Consider the following 7969-nt stretch of genomic DNA (forward strand, 5'->3'; position numbering starts at 1 on the left):
TGTTGTCACTGTAATTGTATAGATAAATTGGGAATACATTGTTTCACATCCATGTGTATCTAGAGAGGAGTATGTAAGATTATTTAAAAGATAAGATAAACAGATATGGAGTGGGCATATTAAAAAGTTAGCTCTAAGTACAAGCTAATCCTCGGAGAGAAAACTTATTAGAGGCTCTAAAAGACTAGAAACCTTGACAAGTTAAGTTTAAGTTTGTGGTTGTAACATAATGTGAGAAAAGTTCAAGAATGCAATGTTAAGATGTGTCTTACGGTTCTCTTACCTGTCTGACAAAGTACTGACAGAAGGCGGGAGCGATCCATTCTCTAGCATGAATCCCACAGTCCATCCAGACGGCCTTCTTTTTGGCTTCGGTCTTCAGGCCGATCTGGAAAACAGGTTGAAACGCCTCTAAAGATCAACAGCCTCCAGTCCTTCTGACCCAACGCTAAATCAGAAATTTAGCTCACCTTCAGCAAGCTGATCGTCCTTTTCTCGTACGTCCTCCCGTAGTCCACCACGGTCACCACGTCGGGGTGGTCCTTCTCCATCTGAACCATCCAGCTGCTGATCTGTGAGGCGGAGCACCAAGCAGACTTTAAGCACAGACGGGCTTTCAGCGTGCGCGGACGGACGCGGCGATCAGGTTCCCCTCACCTCATCCATCGGGTGGTACTTGAAGTAATCATACTCCGCTCTGTTGCTTAAAGCACAAAAAAAAAAACATGAGAACCAACATGTACTCCTGTAGTTTGATGAGAACACGTTGTTAACGGATATATTTACTTATCAGAGCAGAAGACCTATTTTTTAGTCTGAATCTGTGTTCTGACTCTAAGAATAAAATCGGCATGGAGAAAAGTAAATACAAAGCCCACCTCTCCAGCGTCAACGCCCCAACTGTTAAGAGCAAAGCGCAAGCTCAGACCCACCACGCTCAGCATTGTCACGCCGTCAAATGAAACAGCCAGGGAGCTTGTTTGTTACTTTTCAGCCTCTCTTCCCTTTGCAAAGCCTTAATGTACAAGTTCCTCTGATAAAGGTTCACCTTTGCCTTTGCTACGGGGTGCTAGCAGCGGTACATGCCGTCGCTGCTGTGGTTAATGCTTCATCTTTTAGGAGCCTTTATTACCTTTTATTGAACCGTGCCAACGGAACAGTGCCAACTGTGCAGGCTTCATCTCCAACAGGAGGTGATTGTGCTGTTTATGGTAGCTCAGCGTGCGGATAAACAGGCTTAAACGGAGGCAGCCGGACTTTCGCTCAGTTTTTATGAATGGAGGCGCGTCCACACCATATCCAGCAGTCTTGTCAGTTCTGGCGGCTCACCCCTGACCAGCCAGTAGTTGGAGCTGTTTTAATAAGCACATGGAGGCCCATCCTTCTAGGCGCCTTCTGAGTCAGATGCAAACCAGTGGCCCAGATGTCACTATCCTTGTCGTCATTGGCTATTGCCTGGTGTGAGGGGAGTACTCGGTCACCTGGATCATGATCCATGTTTCCGTCCAGTTGTCAATTTTGAGCAAACTTTTAAAATTTCGCAAAAACGTTTTTCCATCTACTGGTTTGGAGCGAGGTAACCAGGCTACAGAAAGTGTAATTTCATCAAAAGTGGACGTTGCACACGGTCGTAATTAACAAGAAGCAGAGGTTGCAACCTAGCACAAACCTAAACAAAAGAGGTTTTCAGGAATGTGTTGCTATTGGGCACGTTTAGAGACATTTAGAAAGAAGTGCAACTTTATGAGTGTTATGGGAATATCCAGGCAGACGCCGACAGTGAGAACAGCTGATCAGTAAATGTTTGCAACGTCAGAACTTATTTGTCAAATGTGTTTCCACCCCCAATTTATGCATTGATGTTTTGTTTTTTTTTTGTTTTTTTTTGCAAAATCCATAAAAAACACCCCAAGTAACAGTAAAGACCTTTTTGGTTGTTTCGAATCATGCCGTTTCCATCAACCTTTTATCGTTCGATATTTCAAAACGTGCTTGAAAAACCCTTTATGGAAACACGACTTAAGTCATTTCTTTGGAATCTAATGTTGACCACGATGTTCAGATTTTGGGACAAAGAGGCCAGATGGTTTAGAAGAGGGGTGAAAAGCCAACATAGGGGGAGGATTGTGGTTTCAGCTTCCAAGCATCTACCAGTACAACCATTGCTCGGAAAAACCCTTCCAAGAAGATTACAAAGACTCCTGCTATGTGTCGAAACATTTTCATCAGAAAAACTGAGCAAAACTCCGACTTAAGCCTGACCTGGATGGCGGTTCATGCTGACTTGTGCCACCCTGTGAAACAGAGCGCATCACCCACTGCTGCTGGCCTGAGTGGCAGCGTTCAACTTGAGACTTGATCAGTGGGAATCAGAAGTGTTAATAAAGTTTATGGTCGCAAGAAGAAATGCTTTTACACCGAACATATGACAGAAGATTAAATGAGATACAAACATCAGTGCAAATAATAAATCCCTGTAGATTATCACTCATCTAGGCTGTAAAACCATTATCACTCTTTACTAATGGAAAAGAACAGAGGTCCAAACGGCAGAAGGTTATCCAGTGCTGCAAAATGTTTTCCCGCCCCCTTAAACCTTTAACATTGTCTCACTTTACAGCCACAAACTACTTCCACAGCCTAAATGATAGTACTCTTAACTGTTAGCCTCTTAAAATCTGACTATTTTGTTGTGGGTCTAACACATACCTCTGTTTGAAATGTGTAGAAAATGAAGAGGGTCTCTGAGCTCAACTAATGTGCACTGAAAGCATGAACCAGAAGACTCTGCATTACTGAGAAGCCAATCCAGACCCAACAGGCCCCTAGCAGATGTGCAATGAGCACAATCAGTGACTGAACTGGTGAAATGAGAAGTATTTCCATATTCATAGCTTCCGGGGAGAGCGGCAGGTAGCAATCAGCGCCTCTTGTGCAACCTCAAATACGCAAATACACTTGCCAACTGTGGCACAACAGTATGTCCTTTCACCTTTTAAAAAGCTCTCGTATTCAGTTTCTCTTTTTTAGCCATTCATGTCCCTAATGGAAGCTGGCAAAGACAGTCTGAGATCCAGTGGACTGTGGTGCATTAGTACAATGGCGATTTTTAGATTATTGTTGGTGCTAAACTGCTTCAACTCTGCCAAAAAACCTATATGATGTAAGATGTTTTTTTAATCTAGATGCTTAAATTTGTGTTTGTGTTAGCTTTCCTTACGAAGGCTCCGTTTACCCCAGGAGACTTTTAGTGGTAGCATTTTACCAGCAGGGGTCAGAGCAATGCTTAGTGTAAAACACACCGTGAAAGACAGAGACCTTTTTTCTTCAGCTGGAATGGGGGAGGTGTTCAAAGCTGATGGGAGCTGGATGGAGGGCGATCCAGAGAGACAAACCCTTACAATGAGCTGCTGAGATCAAGATATATTCATGAATCAGAATGGCCTATTCAAAGTCCAGAACGTAATTACAATAATTAGAAATCACTTTTCACGAGTGTTGTAGGTCTCAGATCTGTGTTTAAACCTTTTGAGTGTACCCTCCTTGTGTTAAACGGGTCGGTTCTGACTCCAAAGTGAAGAACATCCACTCATACAAGACTAAAGTAGTCCATCATTGCGCTCCTATCTTAAAGCGATCTTGGTGGGCTGACAGAAGCTGCATGGTCCTTTGTGTCCAGATACTTCTCTCAGCCAAAGAGATTTTGCATTTCAAGGAGTCTGTTAAAATGGTACGAGTATCCGATCATGATGCCTTCTGGGCGGCTTTCTTTGAAGGGTTTCTGGGTAAGCTGGAGGCCCTAATATCCCTTCTGACCAGGGAACACCTTGGGATTAAACTAGAATGAGCCGTAGAGTGTTTAGACTTAGACTTAGACAACTTTATTTGTCATTTTGTATGCACAGAGTGCGTACAGAACGAAATTTCGTTTGCATACAGCTTGAAAATTTCAGTGAATTGCAGTAGATTTCAGAATAAAGTAAATTACAGGGTAAAGTGCAGCAGTGATTTCACAGTACAGCAATTGAAATGTAAACAATGCAGGAGAAATGTGGTACAGAGTCCAGTTATAGCTTCAGCAGTTCAGCAGTCTGATGGCGACAGGGAAAAAGCTTTTGCAGAACCTGGTGGTCCTGCAGCGGATGCTGTGGAACCTCTTCCCAGTGGGCAGCAGGGAGAAACAGTCTATGGTGGGGGTGTGTGGGGTCCCTGATGATGTTACGATGTAACTCGGCGCTCAGATGAAATGTCCTTAATAGAGGGAAGAGGAGCCCCGATGATCCCTTCTGCTGTCCTCACCACTCTTCTCACGTTCTTCCAGTGGGAGGCATTGCAGCCTCCACACCACACAGAGAGACAGCTGGTCAGAATGCTCTCTATGGTGCTTCTATAGAAGGTTGTGAGGATGGGCGGGGCAGGCGGGCTCTCCTCATCCTCTGCAGGAAGTACAAGCATTTCTGTGCCCTCTTCACCAGTGACGTGGTGTTCACAGACCAGCTGAGGTTGTCCATGATGTGCACCCCCAGGAACTTGGTGCTGCTGACCACCTCCACAGCTGATGATGATGATGTTGATGATTGTCTGGGTTTACCTTCCTAGACCTGTTATCTGTGAAGGTATTTCAGATAAGCAGAAGACAACTGATGTATGGTGCAGCTGGAATACCAAGTCCAAAGTGAATTTGCAGATTGTAATGGAGGGTAGCTCTCCTTAACTTCCTCAAAAATTAAAGCCATTGCTATACTTCTCCAATGAAGACTAATGTATGAACCCAAGAGAGGTCTTCTGTGACTGTCGCTCTCGCTAAAGCCTCTGTGTTGGTGTTTGCTAGACTGTGATTGGTTTTCCATGTCCTAAAATCCATAAAATGCCCTCTGTTTTTTCATGTTCAAAATTACCTGCCTCCTTCGTGCATTTCGTTTTCTATGAGACAGACGCCATTTGGTCTAATTATTTTACGTTATTTTTAATTATCATTATTAATATTGCTGTTCTCAGAAGCAATGAGTACTGCCAGATGTAGATGTTCTGAAACGTAATCTGTTTCACAAGAACCTTTGCTTTTGGGTGCATTGCCTTCAATAATAGCAATAGCAATTGCTCAACAGAATATATCTTTCAGCCCCTTGAAGTTGACTAATAAAGGAATGCTGCCTTGTCTTTTCTTCCGTGCTGTCCTTTTCTCATGTTGAGTTATAGTCTTCCAACGGCTTGGCAGGCCAAGTCTTTTTTCCCTCCACCTTTGCTGACACCTGCATCATGTCTTTCTGTGAGTTGCTCATAAGATACAGAGACAAGACCTGTCTGAGCCAAAGCACTGCGCACACGAACCCGGTCTGTCTATGTGTGTGTCCCAGATAAAGAATCAAAACACACATCACAGCCTCCTTCTTCACAATGACGGATGAAAGCTCTAATGCTTTTGGATAGAGAGACAGGCCGCTCCGTTGCACTTAGACGCAACCTTAAAAAAAAAAAACAACTTCCTCTCTATAGGCCGTGTCCGCAAACACCTCCAAACATGAATACTTAACTTTACTGCAAGCATCTTATAGCTCATAAAACTTTATAGCCAAGAATTAGATACATGTTCAGAGCATTATGTGAATTGACTATACAAACATTTAGATGATTTAAGTAATTGACTCCAGTAATTATAGCCATCCTAGTGGTTTATTTCACTTGTTACCTTGGAGCCGCAGAGATTTGGCAGGAAAATGTTTCAGGCGTTTAGACTTAGCATGGATCATTTTGAAAGTCAACTCTGTCGGGGCTACAGTGACGTGTTATGAGTAATGTCGGGGGCATTTGATTTGTTTCGGACTCGTTTATTGATTTCTTTGCGCTCCCTGCCTCACTTTGGGCTGCTTGGGGTTTTAGACACGAATGTGATTTACAGGGTGCCACGCAGCTTAGCGGGTCTAGATGAGGCCCCATATAGTAGGGCGACAAGACGGCTCCGATTGTCCGGAGACATTCCCCGTTTTGGACGTCCTGTCCCCAGCTAAATCTGTCCCCAGAAAAGTCACTGATTTCAGCGTTTTATGAATGGGAACAAAATGTAGCACGCAGCAGCGGTTATGGATGCTGGTTGTGCTGCTGTTGCTGGGAATGGCTCCATCATGACAGAGATTTCTTGGCCCCCAGAATTGATTCGACTACTAATTTTTTTTTTTTTTGCCCCCAAGCATCTAAGGCCGCTAGCAATGTAAATATGCTTGTAAAAAAAACCCATTTACTCAAGCACAGTGAACAAATCAAGGTAAAGAAAATATCATGTACATCAAGTCTCAATTCAAGGGCTGCATCCTTCAAAAGGACCCAGTCTACGTGGGCCGGGTCCTTCATCGGCCACGAAAAAGAGAAGACCGGAAGAGATCGGCTTGTGAATTCGGACCGTCTAGCCTTAATCGCTGTCCCTGCCCTTACCGCAGTGCAACTCCTGTTGCCTAGCAGCCGAGACAGCTGTGAAGCCAAACAAATGGAGCACAAACGGTCAATCCTGCTGCCTCCACTATAAATAACTTTACACGGTTTCTATTATCTCCGCTGCATATTGTTTCAATATTGTTTTTCCATCATCTTTTCAATTCATTCTTGTTCAAAATCAGACAAATGTTCAAATTAATTTTTTGTTGACATTGAAATATTCCACTAAATACAGTGTATTAATGACAGATACCGTTTGTTATAATTTATTAGTAAAACCTTTAAACACAACTTAAAACACTAACCCTCTAATTTTCTGAGTAAATTTTAAATCAATGTATTTGTGGAGTTCACTCCTCTTCTCCATTGTTGTTTCCGTTTGAACAGTTCTCTTCAGCACGCAATGAATCATGGGATAGATGGCCCCCCCGAAATACACCGATCAAATCCCTCAAATCGGGGAAAAGAAGGACACATTTATCCGCCGCATTAGAAGGAACCTTTGAAGGAGTCGTGAATTGGGATGCCTTGGTTGCAGCACTGTGATTTAATTGGCCCACATTGTAAGGATGAAGTTCCTGAATTGAGGCACACACGTAGACTGATTCAAAGCTAATGCTACTGTTAGCTTATTGTACTGTTAAAACAGGAAGTAAAATAAACAGCAACCCTGTTCAAATAAATCAAACAAAAACAGCTCTAATGTTAAAAAAAGCAAAAAATAAATAAATAAAATAGAAATGTGTAAAGTTTAAAAACCATGTTAGCATGGTTTCCTGAACCTCTGAGACACTTAACTAGTTTTTTCACCACACTTACTCAAGCTAACCAGACGAACTTCTTCAAACATCCACTCTGACTACAAAATACATTCATAAAGTAACAAAATAATGAGAGACACGAGGCACGATAGGGTTTGTTTGGATCCTATGCCAGCTCGTTACCTACTATTTCATATGCAATAATTGCGATGTCATCCCTTACTACTTCCATTTTGCATTTTTGTGCCTGTTAATAAAGCCAGCATAAGAAATTAACTTTTTACTAATTCACATTTAATTAACTAAACTTTATTTTACCATAAATTAAGTGAATTGGACATTATGTAATATATATATATATATACACACACACACACACACACACACACACACACACACACACACACACACACACACACACACACATACATATATTCAATTACATAATAGCCGAATCACTTCATTTATGGTAAAATAAACATTAGGCTATATATCTGTAGCCTGTCTATATCTGAGTATGCCATTTGTAATAACTGCTGCTGATAACTCTTTGGGTATCTCCAGAACCAAATAAAAAACAAAAACTCTATAGCATTTCTAGATATTTTAAGTGATTTCATTTATTTAACCCATTTTAAAAGACTGAAGAGGTAGTGAATAAAAACTTGTCACACAGTCAGTAGTGTAATGCAAAATTCAAAAATGATCAGTCATGAGGGATATCAGATGATACTGTGGTGGCTGGTGGTCTGACCTGTTGATGGGCCTCCAAATGAAGG

General features: G+C 42.2%; 1 long non-coding RNA gene across 1 annotated transcript; it reads right to left on the minus strand.

The window, feature by feature from the left end:
* Positions 1 to 283: 283 nt before the first annotated feature.
* LOC118561976 lies at positions 284 to 916 on the minus strand. The gene is made up of 4 exons (XR_004930409.1): positions 879 to 916; positions 658 to 703; positions 471 to 572; positions 284 to 388 (listed from the first exon to the last, which is right to left on the minus strand). It is a non-coding gene; the product is annotated as an uncharacterized LOC118561976 (long non-coding RNA).
* Positions 917 to 7969: the final 7053 nt, after the last annotated feature.

Source organism: Fundulus heteroclitus, unplaced genomic scaffold (genome assembly GCF_011125445.2).
Source record: "Fundulus heteroclitus isolate FHET01 unplaced genomic scaffold, MU-UCD_Fhet_4.1 scaffold_776, whole genome shotgun sequence".
Classification (NCBI taxonomy): Eukaryota; Metazoa; Chordata; class Actinopteri; order Cyprinodontiformes; family Fundulidae; genus Fundulus; species Fundulus heteroclitus.